Source organism: Pteronotus mesoamericanus, unplaced genomic scaffold (genome assembly GCF_021234165.1).
Source record: "Pteronotus mesoamericanus isolate MK-2021 breed Mesoamerican mustached bat unplaced genomic scaffold, CSHL_Meso_final contig_657, whole genome shotgun sequence".
Classification (NCBI taxonomy): domain Eukaryota; kingdom Metazoa; phylum Chordata; class Mammalia; order Chiroptera; family Mormoopidae; genus Pteronotus; species Pteronotus mesoamericanus.
The window spans coordinates 1,427,250-1,446,528 of NW_026555229.1; the positions used below are offsets into that span (position 1 = coordinate 1,427,250).

At 37.7% G+C, this 19,279-nt stretch overlaps 1 protein-coding gene and 1 pseudogene across 3 annotated transcripts in view; both read left to right on the plus strand.

Annotated features, from left to right (window-relative positions):
- The window catches only part of LCOR (ligand dependent nuclear receptor corepressor), a 131,120-nt gene that overhangs the window by 43,096 nt on the left and 68,745 nt on the right, over positions 1-19,279 (plus strand). The gene's annotated exons all lie outside the window — the stretch shown is intronic.
- LOC129077077 (forkhead box protein H1-like) lies at positions 4,115-5,284 on the plus strand (annotated as a pseudogene).

Genomic DNA, 19,279 nt, shown 5'->3' on the forward strand with positions numbered 1-19,279 from the left:
TCACCTTTTTCACCCAACCCCGCCTACAATCTTCCTCCCCTATGATGGCTGTCAGTCTGTTCTCTGTATCTATAAGTATTTTGTTAGTTTATTTTGTTCATTAGATTTCATATATAAGTGAAATCGTGTGGTACTTGTCTTTTTCTTACTGGCTTATTTCACTTAGTATACTACTCTCCAGGTGCACCCATGTTATTGCAAAGAATAAGATCTCCTTCTTTTTTAAAGCCTAGTAGCACTCCACTGTGTGAATGTACCATGGCTTTTTTATCTACTTATCTACTGATGGGCACTTGGGCTGCTTCCATATCTTGGCTATTGTAAATAACACTGCAGTGAAATAGGGGTGCCTATATTCTTTTGAATTGGTGTTTTAGATTCTTAGGATTTATTCCAGAAGTAGAATGGCTGGGTCAAAAGGCCATTTTTAATTTTTTGAGTTATTTCCATACTTCTTTCCACAGTGGCTGCACCAATCTGCATTCCCACCAGCAGTTCACAAGAGTTCCCTTTTCTCCACATCCTCAGCAATGCTTTGTTGATTTATTGACTAAATGTTTCTTCTAAAAATATATATATATTTTATTGATTATGCTATTACAGTTGTCCCAGTTTTTCCCCTTTTGTCCTCCTCTGCCCGGTACCCCCCTTTCCTCCAGCAATTTCCCCCTTAGTTCATGTCCACGGACTCTATAAGTTCTGTACATATAAGTTCTTTGGCTTCTCCATCTCCTTTACATCCTTCTTGTACATGTTCTTGACATCCTTGTCTATTTTGTATCTACCAATTATGCTGCTTCATCCATGCAGCTTTTTGTCATTCTCCTGCCCCCTCCCAGCTGCTAACCCTCCAAATGATCTCCATATTTGTGATTCTGTTCCTGTTGTGATTGTTTGCTTAGGTTGTTTGTTTAGATTCAGTTGTTGATAGCTGTTAATTGCCCTTTTAATATTCATAGTTTTGATCTTTTCCTTAAACAAGTCCCTTTAACATTTTATGTAATAATGGCTTGGTGATGATAAAGTCCTTTAGCTTTATTTTGTCTGGCAAGCACTTTATCTGCCCTTCCATTCTAAATGATAGCTTTGCTGGATAGAGTCATCTTGGATGTAGGTTCTTGCTTTTCATGACTTTGAATACTCCTTGCCAGTCCCTTCTTGCCTGCAAGGTTTCTTTTGAGAAATCAGCTGATAGTCTCATGGGAACTCCTTTGTAGGTAACTCTCTGTTTTTCTCTTGCTGCTTTTAAGATCCTCTCTTTATCCTTAACCTTTCGCATTTTAATTATGATGTGTCTTGATGTGGTCCTCTTTAGGTCCAACTTGTTTGGGACTCTCTGAGCTTCTTGGACTTGTATGTCTGTTTCCTTTGCCAGATTGGGGAAGTTTTCTTTAGTTATTTTTTCAAATAAGTTTTCAGTTTTTTCCTCTTCTTCTCCTTCTGGCACCCCTACTATTTGGATGTTGAAACATTTAAAGTTGTCCCAGAGGTTCCTAAGCCTGTCCTCAGTTTTTGTTTTTGTTTTTGTTTTTTTAATTCTTTTTTCTTCCTGCTGTTCTGATTAAATGCCTTTTTCTTCCTGGTGTTCCAAATTGTTCGTTTGATTCTTGGCTTCACCTTCTCCACTGTTGGTTCCCTGTAGATTTTTCTTGATTTCACTTAGTGTAAGCTTCATTTCTTCCCTTATGTTTTTGCCTTATTTAGTGAGTTTTTTGAGCATGCTGATCACCAGTGTTTGAACTCTGCATTGATAGGTTGGTTATCTCTGTTTCATTTAGCTTTTTTTGTGGGGGTTTGTTCTGTTCTTTCATTTGGGCCATATTTCTTTGTTTGCTCAACTTGGCAGCCTCTCTGTGTATAAGGTAGAGCTGCTTTGACTCCCTGTAAAAGCCATCCATCTGGATGAATGTGGCTTCCTTAAACACTTGGTTGTCAGACTTCCATTCAGCTCGATTTTCTGACGATTTTGAGAAATGGTTGTAATTCTCTCTGTGGTTATGCAGAGAGGTGAAGCATGTCTATGTACTCCTCCATCGTTACAGGAAGTTGACAAAATATTTCTTAAAAGGGATTTTAGTCATAAATTTGGGTTGGTTAAGTCCTACTTAAAGTTATGTGAAGTTTTAAAATTTATTTACATCTTTTTCAAAAGGAATGACGTGCTCTAATATTTCTTGGTATGGTATATTCCCCTTAGTGATTTTAAAGACTTGGTCACATATCATTGTAGTTCTTTATGTTTGTTGTTTTTGACTGACACAGAATTTCAAGGGTCAATTGATTACTATATAGTAGGGATACTATTTAGTGTATGATGTTCTTCCCAAAGACATTCAATAGTTTGGATGTTCTTTTAGCTGTAATAACACATTTTTTTTTTTAGTAATTGTAGAGTCAGAGAAGACTGCAATCACAGCTAGTACTTACTGATTACTTAGAGTAAGTCATTGTATAGATATAATTTTTTTTCCTTAAACATATTAACTGGTGCTTACATATACTAGCATCTATCTTGCACAACTTTAAGATATTTAACTGGACTGTTTTTCTAGTCTTGTGCCATCTTTAAACTCTCTATATCTCTTTCTGAGCACTCTTAATAATTAGGCTAAATGCTGAAGTATCCTACTGCTTACACTTCTCCAATCAAAAGGACCCATTTGTCTCCTGTTTTAAACCAGTGCTGTAGCCATATGACCTTATATTCTTTTCCTCAGCAAAAGCAAACTGAGAACTAAAGAAATGCAACAGTATTCTGAAAATATAACTATCCCAACTATAATGGAGCAAGTAAACTCTTGCAAAGATGGACTGACTTGATCATTCCAGTTCACAATGTGGTTCACGGACCCTACTGGTGGTTCCTGAGACCCTTTCAGAGACCTGCAAGGTCAAAACTATTTTCAAGGTGCTATTTTAGGTGTTATTTATCCTTTGCACTGTGTTGACATTTGTACTTAATGTTGCAAGAAAGTGGTGGCTCACACTGCCAGTGCACAAATAGCTGGTGCACAAATCAAGGCAGTGACACCAAGCTACTAGAGTATTCACTACAGTCTTCCACTGCCACACACAGTAAAGAGTGCTAGCTTCACCTAAGAATGCCCTTGATGAGGCAGTAAGAAATACTGTTTTTACTAAACCTTGGCTATTGAGTACACATCTTAGCATTCTATGTGATGAAGTGGAAAGTATGTATTAAGCACTAATAGGAATGTTTTGTGACCTAAACTAGATGCTTTTTTCATGGAACACCATTTTATTTAGAAAAATGTTTGCCAAAGTATGATTATTCAGATTTCAGTATTTGACAAACATTTTCTAAAAAACAAATGAAATGAGTGTGCCATGTCAAGGGGGAAAATAACAGTATTTGTTGTCAGTGATAACATTCCAGCTTTCAAGAAAAATCAATGTATCAAAAAACATTATCTACCACTATGCGTGTGACAACTTTCCTTCACCTTCTGATGAGACTGGTGGTGATTATTAACAAATGTGATTTTTTTTCTTTTTGTTTGTGTGGGATATTGTACAATGAAAAATGCCAACCTTTGGCAGATTCCTGTAGCTCAGTGAACTTTCCAAATGGCCAGTATCTGGTGTTACAAATCAAGCATTGATCAGGGCTCCTTTCCAAGCACTAGACAGACCAGTGGATTTTTTTTTTTTTGTAGCAGAAATTTTACTTAAAAATTAACATAGGAAAAAAAATGACCATTTTGTATACAGTTCTATGAATTTTATTACATGTATATATTTGTGTACCCACCACTACAGTCGACATACAGAGTAGTTCACTATCCCCAACAACTCCCTTGTGCTCTCCTTTGTAATCCTCTCCAAGCCTCTGGCAATCTCTGATCTTTTCATCATCAGTATAGTTTTGTCTTTTTGAGAATGTCTATAAATGGAATCATATAGAATGTAACCATTTGAGACTGACTTCTTTCACTCAGTGTAATGCCTTTGAGAATCATCTAAGCTGTATCTGTCAATATATATATATATATATATATATATTTTTTTTTTTAATTAAAGTAAGACACAATGCCCCATTGCCCTGTGTCCTCTGCCGGGCCAGGCCCCTGCCTACATTGCCGACCTCCTCTACATGGGGCCCTGCAGCAACCCATGTCCGGGGCTCCCTGGGGCAGAGTCACCCTCCCAGCCCCATAAGAGGAGGAAGAAGAGATACCTGCAGCATGACAAGCTCCCCTACACCTACTTGGCCATGATCATGCTGGTGATCCAGGCCACACCCTCCCGCATGCTGAAGCTGGCCCAGACCATCCCTCAGGTCCAGGCCCTGTTTCCCTTCTTCAGAGATGACTATGAGGGCAAAAAGGACTCCATTCACCACAATCTCTCCTCCAACCGATGCTTCTGCAAGGTGCCCAGGGATCCTGCGAAGCCCAAGTCCAAGGGCAACTTCTGGGCTGTTGATGTGAGCCTGATCCTGCCTGAGGCACTCTGGCTGCAGAACAGGCCCTGTGCCAGCACTGGAAGAGCAGGGACTTGGGCCGCTACACGCTTCATGGCCGACCCTACCGGCCGCCCAAGCTACCTAGTCGGTCTACTCCCCAGCTGCCGTCAGCACAAAGCCTCTTTTGGGGGACCTTGGAGAGGGAGTGCTTCAGAGCAGCCCCAGTCGAGCAGGTTCCCTTCCAAATAAGGAGGATGTGGTCGCCATGCTACCTCTGCCCTCCAAGAGGCCTCTGTGGCCCCTCTGCCCCCTCCCTGGGACCATGAGAGTGGAAGGGGAGACTTTCCAGCGGGGTGCAAGCAGGCCCTTGCCCTTCTCCCCTGAGCCCATAGCCTGGCTTCTCCACTTACTGCAGGGTAACTCTGACCCTGGGGGACTGTCTGATGGGGATCACAGAGCCTAACTTTGGGGCAGCTACTCACCTCCTACTTGCCCATCTACACCCACAACATAGTAATTCCCTTGGACCCACTACCACCTACCTCCTGGTCCCATTGCCCACCAGGGCTGCTCTGGGATCTAGATGTTCTCTTCCAGGGTGTCACCCAACAAGAGCATCTATGATGTGTGGGTTAGCCACCTTCGGGAACTGGCTGCTCCCACCCCAGGCTAGCTGCTGACTTGATACAGCCTTTGAGGCTCCAGGGCTGCTTTCCCCTCCAAAGCCCACCCCTGCTGCCATTGACTTGATGAGGGGAACCAAGGCCAAGAGGACCAAGAGGTGTGGTCACAGTGGCCTTGAAACACCAGACACCAGCCATGCCGAGAGTCTACATTATTGGGCTCCCCACAAAGGTTGTGTCCACTTGGGCACCACCCTGACCCTGATGGTCAGTCAGCCCTCTCCTACCCCCAGAACCAAGGCTGGGAGGAGTGGAGCCGCTTGGAGAAGTCTTTCCTGTCCCCTTCCAGGAAACCTCCTCTGGCCCTCTGTCCATCCATCCCTCTATCTGTCACTATCTGTCACGTCCCCTCTCCCCCTCTCTGGGCTCCAGTGTTGGGGGAGTGAGAACTTCATGGTGGCTCTAGCATGAAGTCCTGTTCTCCCTTAACTGTCAAGGAAGGAGGTAGCACCTTTTTGGAGAAAGGGCATAGGGAACAGGGGCTCTACCTGGGTTTGGTGGTGTAGTGGGGAAGGTAACAGTAAAGGAATGGACCACATTTTTCAAAAAATTGAAGTAAAATTTACTATTTTAACCGTTTTAAAGTGTAATTTAGTAGCTTTTAGAACATTCACAATATTGTACAGTCACCACCACTATCAAATTTCATGGCAGTTCATTATTACACCGAAAAGATATCCTGTACCCATTACAGGTGTACCTTGAAGATGCTGCAGCTTTGGTTCCACACTGCAGCAATAAAGTGAAAGTGAGCCAAACAAGTTTTTGATTTCCCAATGCATATAAAAGTTAAAAACTTATTCTATACTATAGTCTGTTAAGTACACAGTAGCATTATTTCTTTAAAAAATTCTAATAAATTTCTAATAAAATACCTTTATTTAAAAATATCTTATTTCTAAAAAATGTTAATTATCACCTGAGACTGTTGGAAAAATGACTGGCTCAATGCAAGCCTGCAAAAAACCCTTCAATTTGTAAAAATGCAGCATCTGTGAAGCACAGCTAAGCAAAGCACAATAAAGTGAGATATTTCTGGGCATAGATACTCCCTCTTTTCCCTCTCCCATCCACTAATATCCTTTCTGTTTTTATGGATTCTGTACATTTTACATAAACAGTCATTCACTGTGTGGCCTTTTGTATCTGGATTCTTTCCTTTAGCATGTAGTATTTTTGAGATTCATCTATGTTATAGTACCTACCAGAATTTCGTTCCTGTATGAGTCAGCTCAGGCTGCTGGATGGCTTAAACAACAGGTATTTCTTTTCTCACAGTTCTGGAGGCTGGAAGCCCCAGATAAAGGTTTAACATGGTTGGCTTCTGGTGAGGTTACTTCCTTTCCTTGCTTGTAGATGTCCACCTTTTCACTATGTCTTCACATGGTCTTTCTTCTCTGGTTAGGGGGGAGAGATCTTTCTAGTGTCTCTTCTTATAAGTTCATTAATTGTGTTGGATCAGCCACTCTGTTCTCCCTGTTTTGATCTCACTTTACACTAATTAAAATACAGTTACTTTGGGGTAAAGCCTTCAACCTATTAGGAATAGGGACACAAACTGTCAGTCCATAACAGATCCTTTCAATGGCTGAATATTATTCCATCGATGCTTATATCCCATTTTGTTTATCCATTCATCAGTTAATGGACATTTGGGTATTTCTACTTTTGGCTGTTACGAATAATTCCTCTGTGAACACATGTACAAATTTTTGTTTGAACACCTCTTTTCATTTCTTTTAAGTATATACTTGGGCGTGGAAATGTTGGGTCACATGGTAATTCTGTGTTTAACTTTTTGAGGAACCGCTGACAGAGTCTGCACCATTTTACATTTACATCAGCCATGTGTGAGGTTCCAGTTTCTCCACATTCTGACCAACACTTATTTTTGTTTATAGCCTAGTGAATATGAAGAGGAATCTCGTGATTTTCATTTGTGTTTCCCTTGTGTCTATGATATTTTGCATTTTTTTAAAAAGACTATTTATTTTTAGAGAGAGGGGAAGTAAGGGAGAAAGAGGAACATCACTGTGTAGTTGCCTCTCACGTGTCCCTTACTAGGGGCCTGGTGTGCAATTCAGGCGTGTGCCCTAAACTGGGTATTGAACCAGCGGCCATTTGATTCACAGGCTGGGACTCAATCCACTGAGCCACACCAGCCAGGGCGATATTGAGCATCTTTTTATGGGCTTGTTTGCTATTTGTAAATCTTTGTAGAAACTGAAGTGTTTTTTTTTTTTAATGTTTAATTTTTTTAATATTTTTTTTTTACTTACTGATGAGAGAGTTGATCCTTGTCTGTACCCTCTCTGGGGATCGAACCCACAACCTTGGCCTATAGGGATAACATTCTAACCAACGGAGCTACACAGTCAGGGCAAGAAATTGAGTTCTTTGACCATTTTTAAATTGGGTTATCTGGGTTTTTTGTTGTTGAGTTTTTAAGTGTTCTGTGTATATATTCTGAATACTAGACTCTTTGATCAGGTAGATGATTTGCAAAAATTTTTATTTTGTGGGCTTTTTCACTTTATAATAATTTGATTTGCATAAGTTTTAAATTTTTATGAAGTTCAGTATTTTTTTAATTTTTTGTTGCTTTTGCTTTTAGTGTCTATTTAAGAATCCATTGCAACATTCAGAGTCACCGATTTACCTCTATGTTTCCTTCTGAGATTTTTATACTTTTCTCTTTTATAGTTAGGTCTTTAATACATTTTGAGTTGATTTTTATGTATGGGTGAGGTAGGAGTCCAACTTGATTCTTTTGTTTGTGGTTATCTAGTAGTCCCAGCAACATTTGTTAAAAAGATAATTCTTTTTTCATTGAATAGTCTTGACATCCTTGTTGAAAATCAGTAGGTTTATTTTTGGACTCTTAGTTATGTTCTTTCGGTCAATGCGTCTGTCCTTGTGTGAGCACTACATTATTTTGATTGCTGTGTAATAATTTTTGGAATTGGGATAGGTGAATCTTCCAACACTGTTCTTTCTGTTCAGCTTTCTTCAAAATAAGACTATTTGAGCTCCCTTTTATTCTATATGGATTTTAGGATCAGTTTATCAATTTTTGCAAAAAAGATAGCTGGAATTTTTTAAAATTGAATTTAAAAAGAGAGGAAGGCGGGGGAGAGAGAGAAAAAACATCGATTTGTTGTTCCACTTTATTTTTGCATTCATTGGTTGATTTCTGTACGTGCCTTGAGCAGAGATTGAACCCACAACCTTGGCATGTTGGGATGTGATGCTCTTACCAACTGAGCTACCAGGCCATGGTCAAGATAGTTGGAATTTTGATAAGAATTGCATTGACTCCATAGACAAATTTGAGGAGTATTGTCACCTGAACAATATTGTCTTACAATTTAGTAATGTCAGATGTCTTTCAATTATTTAGTTAGGACTTCATTAATTTTTTTCCCCCAAACTATAAGAGAAGGTTTATTTAAAAAGTCACAGAAGTAGAGGAAGTGAGATATAGAAGAAATGGGTTCAGGAAACAAGTTATAGAGGCAGAAGAAAGGGCCCTTGGAGCTTAGGAGAGAGAAGGGGAAAGGTAAGGATCCTGGGGAGAAGAGGGAAAGGCCTCAGGTGTTCTCCTGAGAGGGAGAGCACCGATTTCTTAAAAAAGAAAAAAAATTGTTCTGCAGTGTTTAAGGTGTAAGTCTTTCATGTCCTTGGTTAAATTTATTCTTACGTATTTTATTCTTTTTCCTGCGATTGTAAGTGGAATTGTTTCCTTAATTTCAAATTATTCATTGTTAATGTATAGAAATACAACTGATTTTTGTATGTTCTTGTATTCTGCCATCTCACTGAACATACTAGGTTTATTAGTTTTTCTGTGGATTCTCTAGGATTTTTTATATATAAGATAATTGACATTTGCAAAAAGAGAGATTTATTTCTTCTTCTTCAATCTAGATGCCTTTTATTTCTTTTTTTTTTTTTCTTACCTAATTGCTCTGACTTGACTTCAGCTTCATCTTGTTCCTTTAGTAGCAAGTTTTGTCTTTTGCCATTCAGTATGTTGCATATTTTTCATAGATGCCCTTTATAAGGTTGTGAAAGCCCCTTTCTCTTTCTAAATTGTTGAGTGTTTTTATCATGAAAAGGTGTTGGAATTTGTCAAATGCTTATTCTGTCAATTGACATTATCATGTTATTTTTCCCTGTTCATTCTGTTAACATGGTGATTAATTCTTTACAATTGATTGATTTTTGTATGTTGGACCACCCTTGCATATCTATATTCATAAGGGATATTTATATTGGTCTGTAGTTTTCATTACATTATTGTTGGAGAAGATACTTAGTATGGTTTCTGTTTAAATTTATTGAGGCCAAAAAATACAATAAAAAATGTTTTAAAATTACTGAGACTTTTTTTTGTGACCTAACATATGGTATATATACCCTGGAGAATGTTTCATGTGGTTTTGATAAGAATGTATTATATTCTGCACTTGTTGAGTAGAGTATTCTGTGTGTGGCTGTTAAGTCTAATTGATTTATAATGTTGTTCAAGTCATCTATTTCCTTTTTATATTTTACATAGTTGTTTCATCCATTATTGAAAGTGGATTGTTGGAGTCTACAACTATAATTGTTGAACATTTCTCCCTTTAATTCTGTCATTTTTTGTGCTTCATGTATTTCGGGGGTCTGTTGTGAGGTGCATATATATTTTTAATTGTTAAATCTTAAAAATTAACTTTCTTTAATGTTCCTTTGTCTATTGTAACAAGTTTATGTTAACACCTGTTTTATTTAATATTTAGTATATACATTCCATTTTTCTTTCAGTTGCTGTTTTTGTGGACTATCTTTTCACTTTCAACTTCTTTGTGTCCTTGAATCAGAAGTAAGTCTATTGTAGACAGGATATAGTTGGATCATGTTTCTTTTATCCGTATTCTTCATCTCTGCCTTTTAATTGGAAAGTTTAATCCATTTACATTTAATGTAATTACTGAAAAGAAAGGATTTTTGCCATTTTGCTATTTGTTACTTACATGTCTTATGTCATCTTTGTTCTTTTAAGTCCTCCATTACAGCCTTTTGTGTTACATAAATATTTTCTAGAGTATCATTTTGATTTTCTTACTATACAATTTTTATTTTTTTAGTGTTTGCCCAGGGGATAATTAACATTTTTTAAAAGATTTATTTACTTATTTTTAGAGGGAGGGGAAGGGAGAGAGAATTAGAGGGAGAGATACCTCAGTGTGTGGTTGCCTCTCATGCGCCCTCTACTGGGGACTGGGCCTGCAACCCAGGCATGTTCCCTGACTGGGACTTGAACCTGCACCCCTTTGGTTTGCAGGCCAGTGCTCAATCCACTGAGCCACACCAACCAGGGCTATAATTAACATCTTAACTTATAAGAATCTATTTCAAATTAATAGCATAGTTTCAATAATATACAGAGTTCTTTGCTCTTATATGTCTCTCCCCCACTTTACGTTGTTATTGTTACAAATTACATCTCTATACATTATATGCCCATCAGCATAGATTTATTATTGTTGTATTTGTCTTTTAAGTCACATAGGGAAAAAAAGGAGTTACAAACCAAAATACAACCTCCTTCCCTTTTTTCTTTTCTCAAACACTTTGTAATATAGTCCTCCTATTATGCTTCCAGATACTAGTCTACATAGTTTGCAAATACTTATTTAATTATCTTAAATTTTTTATATCAAAACAATTTTATAGCCAAGAAAGGTGACTAAAGAAGAGGAAATAACTCGCTCAAAGCCATAGAACTATTAAAATGCAAAGTCAGAAATTTGAACCCAAATAATCTGGGTCCAAAATCAATGCTCTTAACCACTAGTCTGTTACTTCCTAGAGTACCAGTGTTCCTTCTATTTACATTACAACATTGAGTGTAAAATTCAGTTGGGTACATAAAACATGCATTCATGTTTAAAATTCAGGACAAATAAAGGATATTGGAAGTCAATTGAGAGGAAAAAATAGAAGAGACTTTTGTTTGTGGTCTTGAAGACCAAGGAGGATCAAGACTCTTGAGATTTGTGAGAAAGACATTTTAGGCAGAAGTAACTGGGTGAGGAAAAGTTCAAGAAAAGTAAAAGCAAGTTAAATTCAAGAAACAGAATAGTTTCACTTGAGTGTACTTGCAGAAAATTGGAAGAGAGTGTTGTGAAAAGGTTCACTTTTGGGAGGATTTAAAAGCTAGACTTCATAGCTTCAATTTTATTCTGCAGGGAGTAGGTAATCATTAAATGGTTTTGGAGCAGGGGGATCTAATAAGAATTTACGTTATATATAAGAATGTATGTGCAGGTCTGTCCCGAAGGTATCTGGCCATGTAGTGTGGAAAGTAGAGACATTTATTAAAGAAGATACCAGAAACATTGTATCTAAGACAATGATGCCCTAGTCCCCATCAAAGTAGGCACATTGGGACTTCACACAGTTCTCCCAGTTGTCATCAGCTGCCTCGTTGTTTTCCTGAATCCCATTGACAGTCTGAAATCTCTTCCCTTTCAAAGATGATTTTAGTTTGGGGAAAAGCCAGAAGTCACAGGGCACCAAATCTGGGCTGTAGGTGGCCTGAGTCACCTGGGTGATTTGATGTTTTGTCAAAAAACTCTGCATGAGACGTGATGCACGAGTGGGCGTGCTGTTGTGATGAAGCGGCCAATCACTAGTGGATAGCTGTGGCCTTCTGAATCATCTGAATAGTTTCCACTAAGGAATGTTCAAGCATAATGCAAAATTTCATGCAGATTCGTTGCTCTACTTGCCCAGTCAGTTTGAACGCAGCAGTCTCACAGTACACATGCTGACTCATTGGCGACCCCACTGACTAGTACAGTGAAGTTGTTATTGTTCATTCTAGTCCACTCTCCTTGGCTGCCAGGTTACATCAGTGTCGCCCAAACCGTTCTTGTTGTATTAACAATGGCTGGACTTTTTCCAGACAGACCTCATATCTGAAGGCTAACTCAAATTTTGATGTAATTTATATTTTTCTAAAACATGCTGAAGCTTATTCTGCTGGGGGCCAGAATGAAGTTTGTTCTTTTGTACTGCCATATATTCAGGTATGTTGGAGGCATGTTATAAAATATAATGATTTTAAGTAAACAAGTTAGATGTTTAAAGAAATGTGTTTGATTATATCCAAAATGATGTGTTTCCTTTTAAAATCATCTTTTGTATGAGAGTTTGTGGATATGATGGACATTTATTTTAATTATTTGCCATATACAGTAGTTCAGATCAGCTGGTAATTTTTGAGTGCTTACAACCAAGTTGTTTGCCAGATGCAAAATAAGGCCTGGTCATATTTTCAGTCTCTTTTTCTTCCTAATTGGTAAACACTGGAATGCTCCAGTATTGAGTCTTCCACCCTTCTCTCCTTTTTACCGCTTTCATTAACAGAATATGATCTCATCTAGTTCTAAGGCTTTATTTTAATCTCTACTTTGATAATTTCCAGTTTTATATCACTGATCACAGTATCTCCTTTTAACTTCAAACTCACCCATCTAATTGCCTCTTACACATATTCTACATATATTCACTTGGATTTTCCAAGCAGCATGTCAGACTTAACATGTTCAAAACTGGACTATATATCTGCCACACCTGTTTCTCCTCCAGTTTTTTCTGTCTTAGAAAGTTACATTACACACTTCTCAGACCAGAAGCCTAAGTATTGCTTTCGGCTTCTTTCGCTCACATTCCACATTTAGAGCATCACCAAAACAAGTTGGTTTTATCTTCAAATTATACTCTACATCCAGCTACCACTCCCTACCTCCATTACTACCATTCCAGGTCAAAGAACCATTATCTCTTGCTAGAGCTGTTGTAGTATGATAGTTTCCTAATATTGACTTCCTCATCATTAGTTACTCATGCAGCCACCTGGAAATCTTCAACAGTATAAATCTGATCATGTTACCTCCTACTACCTAAATGTAAACCTAGTGGATTTCTATTAAATTCAAAATCCAGTCTCCTCAGCATGATCTTGCCTTTAATTCTCTGCCCTCATCTACTTTTCATCTTACTTTGCTCAGACCATACCCGTTTTCTTGCTGTTTCTCAAATATGCCATAGTTCATACTATATATTGCTTTTGTGTTGTTCCCTCTGCCTAGAATGTTCCTGTTTACATTCCTCACTTCATTCAATACCCCAAAATGTTGCCTCCTGGTATCTTTTTCTGACCTCTCTAAAAATTCTCCTCCTTATTCTCTCCCCAGCAGTTCTGAGTTACCAGTCCAAGTTTATCAGGGTTTGGTTGTTATCCACCTACTTTGCTATATTCTGTGACCATAACTATTTCTGCTTATTCTTATCACACATTTATCATCATCATTATTATTTGTATTATTTGTGACCCCTGCCATAAAGTTCTAGGATAGGGACTTTTCGTCTGTGTTGTTCGTAGCTGCATCACTAGTGCCTGACTCTAAATAAATATCTATAGTTTACCAAGGAAAAGAGTCTCAGAAATAATAGAAATTCTTTTTACTTCATTAATCTAAAACACACATTGTATTGCATTTTTAGTGTCTTTGAGAAAATATGTAATGACAAAAGGCTATTATGAATTCAGTAATGCTTTTAAAAGAAATGTGTACTTTGTTCACAGTAAAATGCGTTCAGCAGAGTAGTGACTGTATAGGCAAGCACATTTTTATTTAATTTACAAACAGTTTTCATATGGATTTACTGACCTCGTAATGACTGAATTCCTCTAAGGAATTATGGCCCATGGATTGTAAACTGGTGTAATTGACTCATTCCTAATAAGCTTGAGATTTGCATTTAAATAGCTTCTTTTTAGCATAATTACTGTACCACAGACAGTTTGATGTAACCGAAAAAATAAACCAAAACTGCCCTTGGATTTCCAAAGAACTAAAATCATCTGACCTAGCTACTTACTATTTTTATGATTTTGGTTACTTAATGTCTTAGAACCTCATGTTATGTATGTAGATATAATTATATGAAATATTTTGGTAATGTTCCTGCTACTCAATACATACCCCTTTTTTCTCTTTAATATAGTGATACCACTGTTTTTTAGGACCTCATCTTTCTTAATTTATTTCTGTCCTTGCTGTAGTTAAAGCTTTGCACATACACACAAAAATGTCCTGTCATCTCTTTCATGGGCTAGCAAGGCTATTTTAGTTCATACATACAGGGAATTTCATTGAGCTGGAGAAAATCATCCCTTTCCTATCAGATATAAATTGCCCTTCTGTTTTATTTACTTTATTTCTATTTCTTTAGGCCTTTAACATACCAGACACACAAAATGGAATCATTACGATCTTTCAGACCACTCAGATAAATATAAAGATACAGGGATTAAGAAAGTTGTGTTTGCATTCATCCAGCGTTTTTGACTGCAGTTTAAGGAACAGGCTGATATTAAGAAAAAGATGAATAGTCTCCGTTTCTTTGTTCAAAATCTAGTGAATAAAATGCCCCCCAGAATTATAGTTTATAAGCAGTGTAACAACTTCAGCAGTGATGACAGTGTTCCTGACTTTGCCTGGGGCTTGTGGGATGAGATAAGGGGTGCCTAAGAATAGTCGTCCCCAACCTTTTTGGCACCAGGGACTGGTCTCGTGGAGTTTTTCCATGGACCAGGGGTTGGGGGATGGTTTTGGTATTATTCACACACATTACATTTATTGTGCACTTTATTTCTATTATTATTACATTGTAATACATAATGAAATAATTCTACAATTCAACATAATGCAGAATCAGTAGGAACCCTGAGGTTGTTTTCCTGCAACTAGGTGGTCCCTATCTGGGGATGGTGGGAGACCAGTGACACTCAAAGTGTGTTGCTTATGTCCAGTCTACTCTTGTTTTGGCTGCTGTCACTGTACAAAAACCTTTCGTCACAATGATAAGATATTGGAAATGGAAGCAGACTTTTCAGTACTTTTGTGGCAATCTCAGGATATTCCACCTCGACTTTAATCTATAACATATGGAGATGAAGCTTTGCGCGCTTGCCCACTGCTCACTTCCTGTTATGTAGCACAGTTTCTAAGAAGCCACTGGCTGGTCCTGGTCTGTGGCTCAAGGGCTGGGGACCCCTGCCTTAGAATGAACTAGATTGAGGGTTGCTGGAGAACATTCCAGGCAGAGGGCATGCTGTGCTTAAAAGACATGGAAGCATTGTCATGTATGTGATGAGTGATCAGTCTGGCAAGAGCATAGTTTATGTGACAGAAAATGGTGGTGGGGAGACTTTAAAGATAGTTTGGGACTAGGCAGACCCGCAATGATCTTGCACGACATTCAGGATTTGAAGTCTTCAGTTTTGTCACTGGAAAGCCATCAAAGGTTTTAAAACCAAGAAAAGATGAAAGAAGTTTGGCAGCAGTGTGAAGAAGGATGGATTCTGGTGAAGATGGTAGTATAGGGGGATGTTGGAATAGTAAGATGGGTTGAAAGGGTGAGAGATCTCTGTAGGTAGTGCAGTGAAGTGAAAAAAGCCTGGGCTTTAGAACCACAGGCCTGATTTTAAACCTAGGATCTGCCTCATTGTAGTTTTACTGGTTCATTGCTTACCATTATTATTATTATTATTATTATTATTATCATCATTACTATTATTATTTTTAATGTAAGTAGTTCCTTCTTTTGAGGGGTCTTTGTTCTGAGGCATTTTTTATTTAGCTGAACTACTTTATGTAACTTACCCTAGAGTGGATGGCTATCTTACTTTCCAAATCAGAGCATACCAAGTAATTTCTTTCTTTTACCCACATGTGTGAATAATAGATTGGCTACAAAAAGTTTTTTAATCAGAATTTTGTAAACATCGCTCTATTGCCTTTTGGCATTTACTTTTACTGATGATGACTGGCAATCTAAATTTCTTTTCTCTTAAGTAGAATTAAGTGAAACTTCCCCTTATTTGGAGCTTCTAAACTTTTATTCTTGAAATTCAACTATGTTCCCAGAAGAGTTCTATGTATATGTGGTTTTTCACCTTGAGTCCTGCCTCAGTACTTCTCAGAGCCCCATTAGATAATGAAGAATGAAGATACAACATTAGGAAGTTATTTTCTTTTCCTTTTCCTCCCACCTATTTTTTTTTTAATTTAAATTTCTTTCATTTATGTTCTTCGCCTTTTATTGTTCTGGAAATCATGTGTTGTAGTCATTGAGTGTCCTGGACACTTCCTCAGCTCTAATCTTTTTCTCATGATTTATGTGTCTTAAGATTCACTCTACATTATGAAGACATTTTTTAAGTTGGTTTTCTTTTCTTTTCTTTTTTTTTTTTTTAAGATTTTTAGTTATTTTTAGACAGAGGGGAAGGGATGGAGGAGAGGGAGAAAAACATCAATGTGTGGTTGCCTCTCATGCGCCCCCTGCTGAGGACCAGACCTGCAACCCAGGCATGTGCCCTGACTGGGAATTGAATCAGCGACCCTTTGGTTCACAGGCTGGCTCTCAGTCCACTGACCACACCAGCAAGCGCTTAAGTTGGTTTTCCAAATCACTAGTTGATTGTATATTTTCCTACTCAATATCTATATTTGGTTATTTTGGTAGTTTCGTGTTTGTTTGTTTGTTTGTTTGTTTGTTTTTTACCTCTCCCGAACACATAATCCCCCGCCCTCCCCAGCAGCTTCCTCTGTGGGGGGAAATGCCATTTCTCCTTGGTCTCAGTAGAAGTACTATTTGTAATTTTTCTTTAAGTTCTAGTATTTTTCTTCACTAATTCCATTTCAGTTTGGGTCATTAGTTATAATTAAATTATTGTTTCTCTTCAGTATATCTGGTCTGGGTTTTTCTGAGGGTGATTAAGTGGGCCAGCAAATGGGTTCCTCAAAATACGTGGGCCAGGAGCAGATACTCAGAGAGGAAGGACTCTCAGGGAATGTATTTGTCTAATAGTGGGATGGATTGCCTAGAGAAATGAGACGAGGAGCCTAGTTTTTGTTCATGACCTATAGAAGTTCATCCGGATTTCTTTAGTTATATGACACACTGAGATAGCTGGAACATCATTGAAGGGTGATTAATTACCTTATATTATCTTGGATAGAATATAAAATTATAAAATCTGGTGCTTTCATTTAATTGATTGTTTTCATTTGGGGGCTCACTCAGAGTTCAGTGTGATGTTATAAAGTAATATACCCTTGAGTTTTAAGCAAAGAATTCCAGGTACTGTCAGTGCCTTCTTTGTTTATTAGGACATTATTTGGTGATTGTTATCAGCAAGCACCTTTGAACTGATATTTTATAAAATAATAATCTATTGAAGATTGAATTCTTTTAGATTAAGCACTCAGTTTTACAAGACACCCAAAGGACCTTGATGTAAAAATTGCTTATTTTCTGATATGCTCCTAGTATTTCTTCAGCACCTCTTTGTCTGTCAGATTGCTAATCTCTGTACTGGATATCTCAGAAGAGAGATTCCCAGGGCCCAGGAACTATTTTTTCATTCCGTAATACTTAGTACTATATTTGATATGTTTCTGTCCTGTTGCTTATCATGACCTGCATTTCCCCCTTTAGTTAGAAATGGTGAAGAGATTCTGATTTAGATTGAAGAGGGAAATATGTGAGGAATTTTAATCTTCTATCTTTTTGTGTTTGAGAGCTTTCTGATTAAATCAGAAACTCAAAATCAGGCATGTAGAGCCCTAGTATAAGAGAAACATTGTGGGAAACAGGAAGAACTTCCCATCCTTTCTGGAACATTAAATATTCTTGAAGAGAGAGGGCATAAACTTATGAAAAGAAAAATAAAATAGGGTTTAGAAAGCCTGTAACGAATTTTATTTAACAAAATACAAGGGAGAATTATTAAAAACCTCCCTTTTATTTTTAAAAAAAATGTGTATTTATACTTAACATGTTTAAATTTAAGTCACTTTCAAAGCACTCCCCATTTGATACAATACACCTATCAAGTTGTTCTTTTCCACTGCTCAGAACAGTTTCAACTTGTTGATTTTGTTGCCTTTTAATGCTTCTGCTATTTTTTTGTTTCACCTCTTCCACATCGGCAAAATATTTTCCTTTGAAGACTTTTTTTCATCTGGAGAAACAAAAAAAAAAATCACTTGGGGTGAGATCTGCTGAATAGAGAGGGTGGGGCACAGGGGTCATGCCATTTTTGGTCAAAAACTGCTGAACACTCAACGTGGGCAGGCGTTTGCAAATCACCCATCATGAAATGGGCAAATGCATTCAAAGGGTCTTCCAAAAAAATTCACTGAAGCTGAACGCTGCCTCTCACAACAGCACTTGCTGGTACACAGATACAGATGTGTTCCGACAACACTCACCTAGCTGAGAAAACCTGTACTACAAGGGGCCTGCCCTCCAGAAGATAATTCTGTGTTTTTATGGGTATCCCCTTGAACATTCATAGACAGTGCTTTGCATATGACAAGGAACATAAGGCAACCAGCATTTATTTAAAAGACAGGGAGTGATGTGTGAATTCTGAGGATAAGAAAACTGTAAAACAAAGCTCCATTAGGGCAGGCACTATGTCTGTTTGCCATAGCCCGCTCAGTGCCAGCCACTGTGCCTGGTTGGAAGGCAGGGTCTCAGTTAATGTATGCTGAATAAGTGAATGTGTATTTTTGAACAAATTGAAGAGTTCCTTGAAGAAGATAACTTTCTTGGGCAGAGGTGAGGTGCAAAGGTTTGAAAAAATAGGAGGTAGAAATGATAACTGAATACATTACAACACCAGCCTGCCTGAAACTGTGAGAAAGAGCAGGAATGTTCTGTGTGAAATAAAGCTGCTTGCTAACAGTAGGTTGGGATCAATTTATAAGCCATTTTGATTGCTGGATTTAGGAATTTGGGTTTTGTTTTTTAAGCAAAGTAGAATTTTTCTGAACAGATGGTAGCATTGCTAAAGCAGTGTTTTAGGAATGTAGTCTGAAGAGACAATGCAGGTTGCAGTGAGGAAGAGTCTGGAGACTGGCTTTGAGATGATTTGTAATGTAGGAATTCTTGGAAAGTAGTCATGTCCAGTAAAATTATTAATATTTCTTTATATGTAATATATTACATGAATGTGCTTTTTAAGCCCTAGTGATTGAATATAATGACATGGCTGTCTTTTTCAGTATTTATTTAATTTTTCATGACATTTTGTTATTGA